Below are 12040 nucleotides of genomic sequence, written 5' to 3'. Positions count from 1 at the left end.
CATATCGCATTCTATTTAGTATTTTAAAAAACTGCTGTCTAAACTCAAAGCTCATTCATAGAAGTTTATGATAAGTATTTCACAAGTGTTATGTATCTTAATTCTTAAGATAAAATTTGCTATAATGGTAATGTAATTATCATTTTACTGTTGGGAAAAATTGTAACTAAAGGCACTAAGTTCATGGCCCAAAGACATAGTGAGGAAGGAAACGAGTCAAAGTTTCCAAAATTCTTTCACCGATACAAAAAGGTAGGTAAAATCTCTCCGTTCTCTTGCACTCTCAATTCAATATTCATATTGTCCAAGAAATAATAGCATAGCAATTATTGCCCATGGTAATTGTTTTTTGTCACATTTTGTCTTCAACACAGGCTGTGTTGGTGACATTGGGCTATCATGCACAGAGCAGGGCTTATAAAGTGAGGTCCAAAGAGAGCCAAATTTCTTCTGTCCCACAGCTCCAGTTTCCTTTTTAAAAGGACTAAAACTTTAAGTATCATCACTTACTGTCTTTTAAGAATCCAAAACCAAAATAAATTTACATATAATCACTCCAAAATGCTTTATAAGTAAGAGATGATAAAACAGGCAACCATGAAGTAAATTTTCTTCTACTTTTAAAATTACTCTGAAAGCCTTGTGCTGGTTGGTCACACCGGTAACTATTTGGAAGGTCATAAAACTTTTCTATAAAGTTATTAAGACATATGGTACCAGAAATATACTATAAGTAAGTACATTTCAGAGTTTGTAGAAACTTTACTGAGAAGTTGCAAGGTCTGTGTAAAGAAGCAGAATGAAGAGTTAAGACTTTGTTAACTACACAGTTTCGGTTAAAACTTTAGAGCTTCATTACTTTATATGTTAGCAACGAACAAATAATGATATAAGCCATATACAAATAAAGAGATGAGCCATAAATAGTAATCTTAGTTGGAATCTTTAAAGACTACTCAGAGCCAATAAAAGTCCTGTTGAACATCATAATATTAGCCAGTTTTAAAAGTACAGGGATATGAGAAAATAGTAAAATAAAAAGCCAGGTGCTGATGCCTCATGCTTATAATCCTAGCTACTCAGGAGGCTGAGATCTGAGGATCACGGTTCAAAGCGAAAACCAGAAGTGGCACTGTGGCTCAAGCGGAAGAGCGCTCACCTTGAGCTGAAGAATTGAAGGACAGCGCCCAAGCCCAGAGTTCAAGCCCCATGAGCGACAAAAAACAAATGTAAAATTTAATATGTAGTACACATTGAATTCTGAAAACACTGGTAATTGTTTTGGTTTTAATTTTATTAATCATTAATGTTTAATTATTGGTATTCTTTATTTGTAGCATTGTTTTACTTGTGGTAATATAATACAACATTTTGTAAATCATCATTAGGAAGTACTTTGAGAATGTTACTGGGAAGGCCAAACCATTTTTTATAGTTGCTTATGAATTTACAATGAGCAAAATTAAGAACAAAATATTGATTAAAAATTTTCTCAAGTAGACTCTGAATCTAGAGTGTTGATATGTGTCCACAGCTAAAATCTTAGCCCTATGCTGATGCAGCAGTATTACAGAGTTGAGGCCACAAAAGTGAGAGAGTGTTTAGTTTCTTGTATTTGATATTGTGGTAATGGGTCTTGAACTCTGGGTCCTAGGTGCTGTCCCTTAGGTCAAGTCTAGTGCTAACACTTGAGCCACAACACCACTTCCATCTTTTTCTGCTTATGTAGTGCTGAGAAATGAAACCTAGGGCCTCAAGCATGCAAGGCAAGCACTCTACTACTAATCCACCTTCCCAGCACCTGCGAGACTGTGTTATAAAAAATCATCACAACAACATTTGCTTTCTGCTTTGGGTTATATAATGAAATATATGAATATCTTTTTATGTCTTTGAGAATTGTCATACTTCTGAATTTATACTAACTTCAGCCACTTTATCCTTTTCAAAGTTATGAAATATGTCTGAGAGTTTGATTCTGTGAAGAGTGTTTTTGCATTTATAATTTTTTCTGAGTCATTTTTATTTTTTTATCAAAATCACTGTATATTTTATGTTGATGGTTTATCATACATCAAATACCTTCAAATATATATGTAGAGTCTAGTATATGTCTGAGCTAAGCATAAACAGTCACAATAGTTGATATTAGGCTAAATGGACTCCAAGGTAAGGATTTAAATGTTTTTTTTTTCTTTCTTGAGATTGTAGCACATTTTTAAAATGATTTCTTTGTTGATTTGTAGGTCCCTCCCCCATGGTATAACCACTGCTTTCACTATGTTTGATATTGGTATAATTTGTGGAGGGGAAGGGCAAAAACAAACCATTTAAATAGGGATACAGTTGGACCCATTGCAACAATGAGATGTACAAGTCGTTATGTGGAAAAAAAACTTTACAACTTTGGCCCGATTGGGGGGAGGGTGTGGGGGAGAAATGAGATGGGAAGGGATAGGAAGGGGAAACAAAGGAGGAGGCAACAATGCTTGATAGAAATGTACTCATTACGTTGCCCATGTAATTGTAACTCCTCTGTACGATATTTTCACAATTAAAAAAAAAAAAAACACCAAAAGCAAACCAGAGACTCCACCCAATAACTGCTTATGAACACAGGGGAGAAACAGGATCTTCCCATCCACCCCCCAAGAAAAAAAATGAATATTTAAGGTCTGAACAGGGACACCTCTCTCCCTCTTGGCTAAGTTTCTGCCCAGCATCTGTTACCTAAGTAACTAGTAGACCTGGAAGCAGTCACCTTCCCCTCATGCTAGGTCACATCCTGGGCCACGTCTAGTCACATGCCTCCCATCTGACCTAAGGAGGGTCCCAGACCCTGAGGTCACATCCGGATCCAGTGTTGCCACACCTGTTCCAGATCCTGGCTTAGATAAATTCTCACCCAGCGGTGGCCATCCCCCCTTTCAGTTTCAGCTATGCTTCTCAATTATACATGGCAGGGGCAGAAGTTCAGTAAATAAATTTCTTTTCCTGCCTGAATAGCACGTGGTGTTCTCTTCATTGGCTGCCTAAGGAAACCTACCTATTTAATATGCCTTACATATTGTTCTGTGACTCGGATGGGGATTTTGAGTTGTGAATGTTAGAATTTCCTAACTACCCCTTTTCTGTGAACCAGACTTCCTAGAGATATCATGCGAGACTTTTCACCAATACCTTGCTGACCTTCACATCCACACCCATACCACTTCTCTACTCTCGTGACTGAAAGTACTCTCTACAGTTTTCTGTTGGTCAATCTCTGTCCAGATGTGGCACCTTGCCAGAGAGCTCTTATGGCTTTTAGCTGAAAGGCCAGTCACCTCTGAAATCAAGGACATTTGGTCAGGGACTTGGCCATTTATCTCTACAGGGTTCGGGGGGGAAGTTGGGACGCCACTTCTGCCTGGTCAGCTCTCCTTCAATCACCAGACTGATTCTCCTATACATTTAATGGGGTGCTGCGAATCAAGCTGAGCTGTGAAACCCCTTTGAAATGCTTCCTGTGCTCTCTGGAAAGCCAGAGAGCCTAATTTTTATGCCGTTCTCAGATATAGACAGTTTTTTTTTGCCACTGCAATAGTAAATGGTCAGAAGTCTGTTTACTTTCAGCCTCTCTTTGCTCTCTCTCTGCCAATCATGTCTAACTTTCCTTATTTCTCCCTTTCTCTTTTCTACAACATTTTTGCTTGTGCCCTGAAAAATGCAATATAGGCTGGGTCCCAGGACACCCCCTCGAACTTCCCTCTCAAAGGCTAGCCATTCTACGTTTGAAAATTGTCAGAGTTTCCATTTGTTTAGGTTGTCTTTGTGGTTTTTCAAAAATTCACAATCTTGAGTTCGCCATCTTGGCCACATGGCGGGTTAAGGGTTTATTCTCATCTGACTCTTAACTTTCCACCAAGCTTACTACTACACCCACTTTTGCAGCCTCCCCCATGAGTCACAGTATTTGCGTCCTCCCCAGTTAGGTATACCCCGATTTGTGGCCTCTCCTGTGAGGCCATTCCCTCTTTTGCAGCCTCCCAAACAAGGTGCACCCTCCATTTGTGGTCCCCCCAGCAAGACCCTTCTGTTTGGCAGCCTCCGCCATGAGGCACCCCCTCTATTGCTACCTCTCCTGCAAGGTAATCCCTCCTTTGGGGCCTCCCGTGTGAGACCATTCCTGTGGCCTCTCCTGCAAGGCTTCCTCCCCTGCAGGACCCCTCCTCTTCCTTTGTACTATGGGTGGAACCTGAAGATCCATGTGTTCTGGAAGCAATGCACCCTCACATTCAAAATCTTTAGCTCTCGGGTTGGGAAGGTGGCATACTGGTAGAGTGCTTGCCTTGCATGCATGAGGCCCTGGGTTCAATTCCTTAGCACCACATAGAAAAAAGAAAAAAGCCAGAAGTGGTGCTGTCGCCCAAGTTGTAGAGCGCTAGCCATGAGCTGAAGCGCTGAGGGACAGCACCCAGACCCAGAGTTCAGGCCCCATGACCTGACCCCAAAAAATATCTTTAGCTCTCTCTAGTATTGACCGTGTAGCAGATGCACCATCTTGGCATCTTGGGAGCTCAGCTGCTATTTTGCACCAACTCGATTTTGCCCTGACCTCAACTTGATTCTGTGTGTATATTCCTATGTGTCTATGTCTGTGTCTGTGTAAACTTGTTATCTGGCATTGCAACCAAGTTATTTGGCTTAAATCTTCTGAGATTCCTGAAGTTTGTTCAGTTTGATTTCGTAGTTCAGTGCTAGCCAGTCTATATGCAGTCCAGATCCAGTCCATCTCTTCCAACCTGGAAGACAGCCCTCACTCCTGTGTATACCATCCTACCTCCACCATGGTAAAAGTAGACTGGAGTCTTCCTTGGCTCCATCACATGCAGCTGATTAGCTGGTGAAATTTTGCTTTTGATTTGTAAAAGCTAAGACTTTTTCTGTAACTTTGGTTAACTTAAGCACTGGTAGGGGTACCATAAAGAAATCAATACTATATCTGTGCTAAAATTCTCATCACATTTAATGAGTTTTGTCTTTTCAGAATATTTGTTGGTCAATTCTTGATAAAAACCAGGTAAACTCTACTTGTTCTACTTGATCTCCTTGTTGCTTTAATTGAAAATAATAAAGGGCTTCAGTGGCAAAGATTGCAGTTCAAAGCCATCCCAGGCTGAAAAATCCCTAACACTCCATCTCCCAAGTAACTTGCATAGAGCCAGTCTAGAAACAAGGATCAAGACGCTTATTTCTAACAAACCAAACACTGGAAGTGGTACTGTAACTCAATGTGGTAAAGCAATAGCCTTGAGCAGAAGTGCTCAGGGACAGTGTCCAGGCCTTGAGTTCAAACCTCCTTGAATACCACCTGGGACAAACCATCATAGCAACAAGCATCTAGACTCAGCCAGTCTGGGGAACAAGGGACCACAGAAAAGAGTAAGAGGAAATGATGTCACATCAGCCACTTTGTACCTGCCCTTTAACCAGAGCCAGGAGGTCAATAGAAGTAAGAAGCCTGCCTGTCTAATGTCTGTACCTGTCTACCTTTCAACTGGATAGAAATTTATATTCTTGCCAGTGTTACCTGACTTCTCCTCTACCTAGTCGCCAGATGTCAGAAGTAGCTAGGGACATTTCTACCAACGTTTTCAGCCCCAAGCCCTTCCACTTGCCATTTATTTGCTCTTTAGTATTTTTTTAGCCCATCAATGCATGAGACTTCTCCAGACTTCACCTACGAACTCATGCCCACCAAGTGACAGCTGTTACCTGCTGTCTTCTCTCAGAGGAATACCTTTCAGTCTTTTACCCCTACTGTCAACGTCCCTTGCAAGCAGGAAATAGCCAGAGATAATTTTTACCCATTTTCATAATTATCAAAATGCTGGCATGTAAGGTCTGAACAGGGACACCTCCCTTCCTCTTGGCTAAGTTTCCACCCAGTATCTGTTACCTATGTAACTGGCAGACCTGGAAGCTGTCACCTTCCCCTCCTGCTAGCTTATATCCTAGGCCACCTCTGGTCACATGCCTCCTATCAGACCTTAGGTGGGTCCCAGTCCCGGAGGTCACACTCAGATCCAGTGTGGCTATACCTATTCCTGTCCCTGACCTAGATAAGTTCTGGCCCAGGGGTGGGTCATAAACCATTTCCTTTGCAGCCTTGTTTTTCCAGGATGCATGACGGGGGCAGCAGTTTCATAAATTTTTTTTCTTGCCTGAATAGCACGTGGGGTTCTATTCATCATCTACCTAATGAGACCTACCTATTGAATATAACTTACACAAAGAACTCTTTCTTGTAACTTTTAAAAAAATTTAAATTTTTTTCTATTAATCTTTTCTTTTTTCTCATAATTTTTATTTTAGGTGTATATGTAAGTGTGTGTACTTCTTTATTCAAATTTTTTAATCTTTTCGTCCTTAATTTTATTCTTTTCCTTATTTTTTATCTCTTTCTTTCATTTTTGCGTTGCTTAATTGCTGTTCAGCTCATCCCCAGATGTATACCCCTTGTCGATTATTACACCTTATCTTCCATTGTGTACCTACTTAATCCAGAAATTTATTACTCAATTCACTGCATCTTAGGCTTAACTGCTTCAATATAGTATTATTTCTTTATAACCTATATAATTTTCAATTAACTACTTTTGTTTTGGTTTTTTTTTTTGGTCTGGTCATGGGGCCTGAACTCTGGGCCTGGGCACTGTCCCTCAGCTCTTCAGCTCAAGGCTAGGGCTCTACCATTTGAGACACAGTACCACTTCCGGCTTTTTTCTCTTTGCTTATGTGGTGCTGAGGAATCGAACCCAGGGCCTCATGCATGCAAGGCATGCACTCTACCACTGAGCCACCTTCTCAGCCCTCAATTAACTACTTTTAAGGATTTTTAATTACTTTTTTAATTTTATTATTTGTTTTATTGTAAAAATACTGTATAGAGGGGTTAAAGTTATATGAGCAAGGTAATGAGTACATTTCTTATCAAGCATTATTATCTCCTTCTTTGTTTTCGCCTACCATCCCTTCCCTCCCATCTCCACAACTACATGCCCCCCACTCCCCTTTGCCTAAATTGTAAAGTTTGTTTTTCTTTTTTTTCCTTTTTTATTTTATTTTATTTTTATTGTGAAAATACTGTACAGAAGGGTTACAATTACATAGGCAAGATAATGAGTATATTTCTTATCAAACATTGCAGCTTCCTCCTTTGTTTCCCCTTCCCATCCTTTTCCATCCTCCCCTCGAGCCCCCATCCAATCCTCCCCCCCTCCCCACCCCTCCACTCCCCCTCTAAACGAAAGATGTAAAGTTCATTTTTCGGCATAATGGCTTGTACATCTCATTGTTTCAATGGTTCTACCTGTATAGTATGGGGGTTCCTCAAAAGACTCCACATAGAGCTCCCCTATGACCCAGCAGTCCCACTTTTAGCCATTTACCCAAATGTTTACAAACAAGACCACACTAAAGCTCCCAACACGAATATGTTTATTGCAGCACTATTTACTATAGCTAAGATATGGAACCAACCCAAATGCCCCTCAGTAGATGAATGATTCAAGAAAATGTGGTATATATACACAATGGAATTCTTTGCCTCCATCAGAAAGAATGACATTGATCCATTTGTTAGGAAATGGAAAGGCTTGGAAAAAATTATATTAAGTGAAGTAAGCCAGGCCCAAAGAAACACAGGTCCCATGGTTTCCCTTATTTGAAATATCTAATATATGTCTGAGTCAAGCAAAAAATGTCAGATAAGGTGATGTTAGGGAAATGAACCCTAAGATATGTATTCAAATGTTTGTTTTTTCTTTCATGCGATTGTCTCTAATACATTTATAAGATTATTTCTTGGTTGCTTTGTATATCCCTCCCACACAGTATAACCACTGCTTTCACTGTATTTGATGTAGGCATAATTTGTGGAGGGGAAGGGGAAAAACAAATAATTTTAAGGATTTTTATTTTTTGGTTTATCATGTTTCCTTTCTATCCCTCCTCTTCTCCCACTCTATCCTTTTCTTCTCTAAATATCATTTCTTTATACTTACATAATTTTTAAGTGTTTAACTTTTTAAATTTAAATTATTGTGTTTACATTTTTTATTGTTTTTTTTCTTTTATCTCTCTCCTATCATCCGTCCAATCCATTTCCCTCTCTGAGATTATCCTTGGTTAAATTCACTCTCCTGTAAACTCTCTGGATCCCACTAATCCTATTTTCCCTACATTTATCCCTAAACATAATAATTTCTGGCTTGCCAAATCCTTCTTTGCTGTTTTTAGCCCATTAATCCATAGTTGTTGATGTTGAATAGATTGTATCTGTTCAACAAGATTGTACCTGCAGCCATTCTGACCGTGCGACTACAGGACTCCAGTTAATGCTGACCTTAAAATAGTGTTCTAGCACAAAATTAGTGTTACTTTCATACCAAATTGGGAGAGCAAGCTGGAAAAACACAAGACAAATGGCAAGTTCGTGTATCTCAACTCCCACTCTTGATAATCAGGTGACAGATCAGTTAATGAATAATCCAGAGGAGAGTTCCCAGAAAGCTGTACAAACACTTTTGGTAAACATGGTGAATGAAAAGATTGAAAACCTGCAAAGGACTCAGTGTGAATGTGATATGGAAGGAGAGGAGGCAAACCAAAGATTAATACAGGAGTCTGGTGATTTTGTGGAAGCTGTGCAAAGATTAATACACGAATTGGGTGAGCAAGTTGAGAAGAGTCAAAGAGAAATACAGGAATTGTTAAGCAGTCTGAAAATTAACAAAAAGAAAGAGAAGAATTGCTTGAGCAGGGGGAGAACAGTCAAAGAGAATTACAGGAATTGAGAGAACGATAGGGAACTAATCAAAGGGAAATACATGAATTGCGAGAGAGGGATGACAATAGAAAAAAAACAATAGAGAAATTTATAGAAACCATAAGGAGACAGCTGATAGAATTCAGGGAGACCACAACCGAATGCTGAATGGAGCCCAACAGAAGGAATGGGAGTGCAAAATACCATAATCAACCAACTGAGTTATTTGAGAATAAACACTGAACATCAAATTAAGGAAGTAAAGAAGTTCATAAAAGATCTAAAACAAGGCTCCAAAAAGAATTTGAAGCCATCAAAGCTGACCAATTAGGAGGAAAAGAAATAAAAAAACAAAGTAGAAAGTCTTGACAGTAGGTTAGATCATGCAGGAAACCGAATCTCGGGGGTTGAAGACAGCCTAGATATTATGGAGAAAGAACACAATTATACAAGAAAAATCCAAGAAATATGATAGATCTATTAAATATTTGAAAGGCACCTTCAGAAGTCCTAATCTGAGAATTATGGGTGTAGAGGAGCACCTAGAAACAGAAGTTAATGGTCTAGGAAATTTGTTTAACAGGATCCTAGCAGAGAACTTCACAAACATGGAAAAAGTTAGGCCTATTCATATACAAAAAGCTTTCAGTACTCCAAATAGACCAGATCAGAATAGGACATCCCACCGTCACATTATAATCCACACGGGATCAACTCAGACCAAGGAAAAGATCCTTAAAGCTGTCAAGGAGAATAGATCAATCACCTATGAAGGGAAAACAATTAGAAAAACTTCAGATTTCTCAGCAGCGACAATTAAACCAAGAAGAGCCTGGAATGATGTATGCCATGCCCTAAAGAAAAACAACTATCAACCAAGAATACTGTACCCAGCTAAACTCTCCCAGCGAAACTATGGGAGACTGCTCTCCAATTAACTATCAAAAATAGCTGGTAGTGGAGGTGTGGCTTAACTGGTACAATATTAGCCCTTAGCAAAAGAAGCTCATGGTTAATGCCCAGGCCTTAAGTTTAAGAAGGAGGACTAGAGTTCCGGGAAGATGGCAGAGGAGAAGCTGGAATCTGAACAAGCTCTTGCATAGAAAACAGTTTCAGAGTTCCAGTGAACAGTCCCAAGCCAGAGAATCACACCAAGTGTTCCATCACAGGACAGAGAGTTAGTCAAGAGAGGGGGAAGCCAAGCAGACACATCTGAGCGCCTGCCAGCAGTTGCTGCTGCGGCGGCAGGGTCGCGGCGGCGACCACCGCCGCCGGGGCACCAGAAAACCAGAAATGGCTTTGTGGCTCAAGTGGTAGAGTGCTTGCCTTGAGCTGAAGAGCTGATTTGTAGTGCCCAAGTCCAGGGTTCAAGACCCATGACTGACCAAAAAATAAGTAAATAAAATATTTTCATAGATTTTTCTGTCAAAACATGATCATAAATTAAATTTATTCACAAAGATACTATAGGAATTTAATTTTGTTGGGTAATTAACAACTATTTAAATTATTTTTGACAAATTATAATGAATCATGCTTTATGAATCTCATCTTATTCTGAAATATTATAAAAACAGTAGAGTTCTTCTACAGGATTCCAACCTAAAGGGAAGCTCTGTTCCATATCAGAAGTATATATCAACCATTTCTTTCTCCTGTACTCACCTTACCTTACATCTATTCATTTATTATTTTTATTTGTCAATTATCTTTAAGCAGTTGTACAAAAGAAGTGCCATGTAACAAAGCAGTTTATGAAGACAGTGCATATTGATCCATGCCATCCTTACAACATTCAACCCCCCCTGACACATCCCTTCCTTTACTTTTCTTAGTTTTGTGGTATATGCAATGAATTCCTTTTTAAAAAAGTAATTTAGTTTATAATTATTATAAAGAGGTTGTGTAGAGGGATTTCAATTTCATGAGGCAGATAAATACATTTCCTTTCATACAGCATCTTCTGTTCCCTCACTCTCATCCAATGAGCTCATTTACATTCTGTCCCTTCCTCCCTTCATTTGTCTACCCTTTCCATACCCTCCTCTTTAATGCAACCAATTCTTGGTATTGATATTTTCAGGCTTTGACCTAGTCTTTCTAAAGGTTATAGTATTTGGGCCACATTGGCAGCAGTGATGGTGGAGCAGGAAGGCTCCCAGAATGAAGACAACAATCACATGCAAGGTAAACTGCGTGAAGGGCACGCCAGAAGTACCGGACCCTCTTCTTCAGGTACATGACCCAAAGTAAGCCCTCTGGGGTTCAGGAGTTCATGTGCTCGGGAGCACACTCCTGTTCTTCCCTCCTGGCCAGCAAAAGAGCACAGCAGCACTGTCCATGTTGGTGTTGGAGTCCCCAAAGAAGGCAGAGGTGGATATAGTGTCTGGCTAGGATGTTCAGTTTGATGGACCCCACTGATCCAGAGCCTTGAAGTGTTTCAGTTGGGGTTCCTGGAAACAGGGCCACCCCTGGTTCCATTTGCTTTGGGCATTGACTCTGTGGAAAGCGAGAACTACTGGGAACCTTGATACTACTTTCTATACTCCACAGACAGTGTTGGCTCTGACAACATACTGGTGGAGGACTCCATGGCCCAAAGCTTCCCAGGCAAGTGGACATGCTCGTGCCCCAGGCAGTGCTGCAGTTTCTCTATTGGAAAAACAAAAGCAGGTCTGTGGTCTTCATCATGTATGCATAGAAGTATCATCCTACAAACACGGGCCACCCTCTGTCCAATCCCTGCTCCACTTCATCTGGTTTCTGCTGCGAGCCATGGATGGCGCCAAGCTGACTGTATTCATGGTGCTGTATTAGTAGTGCCAGCCCTCCCTGTTCAGGCACCTGATGCATGACAAGTATCTCAACAGGACAGAACAGGACAGGACAGTTCTCCCTTAGGGTGCACCCAAGCTTTCGTCTTCCTATGGTGGTGCTAGGCCACCTCCTGGCCTCCATTATTTACTCTATCACCTAAAATGTTCTTTCTTATTTATGCTCTATGCATTAAAAATTTCTTCAAAGACAAGATAAACTGTTCATGGCTTTCATACTCACTGCTCTAAATCCTGAGATGCTTACATTATGCCATTCTGCTTTGAGTAAAGACCCTCCAAATGGATTTTATAGAACCTTTCAAATGTTATACAAAAAATAAGGACTAAATAAATGATGAATAACGTACTTAATGGTTAGAAGACTCAATGTCCTGAAAAGATTCGCCTTAAT

The 12040-nt window shown here is 40.1% G+C and overlaps 1 pseudogene; it reads left to right on the top strand.

The window, feature by feature from the left end:
* Positions 1–11713, top strand: part of LOC122127441 — a 70462-nt pseudogene extending 58749 nt beyond the window's left edge.
* Positions 11714–12040: the final 327 nt, after the last annotated feature.

Source organism: Dipodomys spectabilis, unplaced genomic scaffold, assembly GCF_019054845.1.
Source record: "Dipodomys spectabilis isolate Male_0828 unplaced genomic scaffold, ASM1905484v1 ptg000301l, whole genome shotgun sequence".
Lineage (NCBI taxonomy): Eukaryota > Metazoa > Chordata > Mammalia > Rodentia > Heteromyidae > Dipodomys > Dipodomys spectabilis.
The sequence above is the reverse complement of the archived record's forward strand: the minus strand, read 5'-3'. Positions and strand labels throughout refer to the sequence as shown.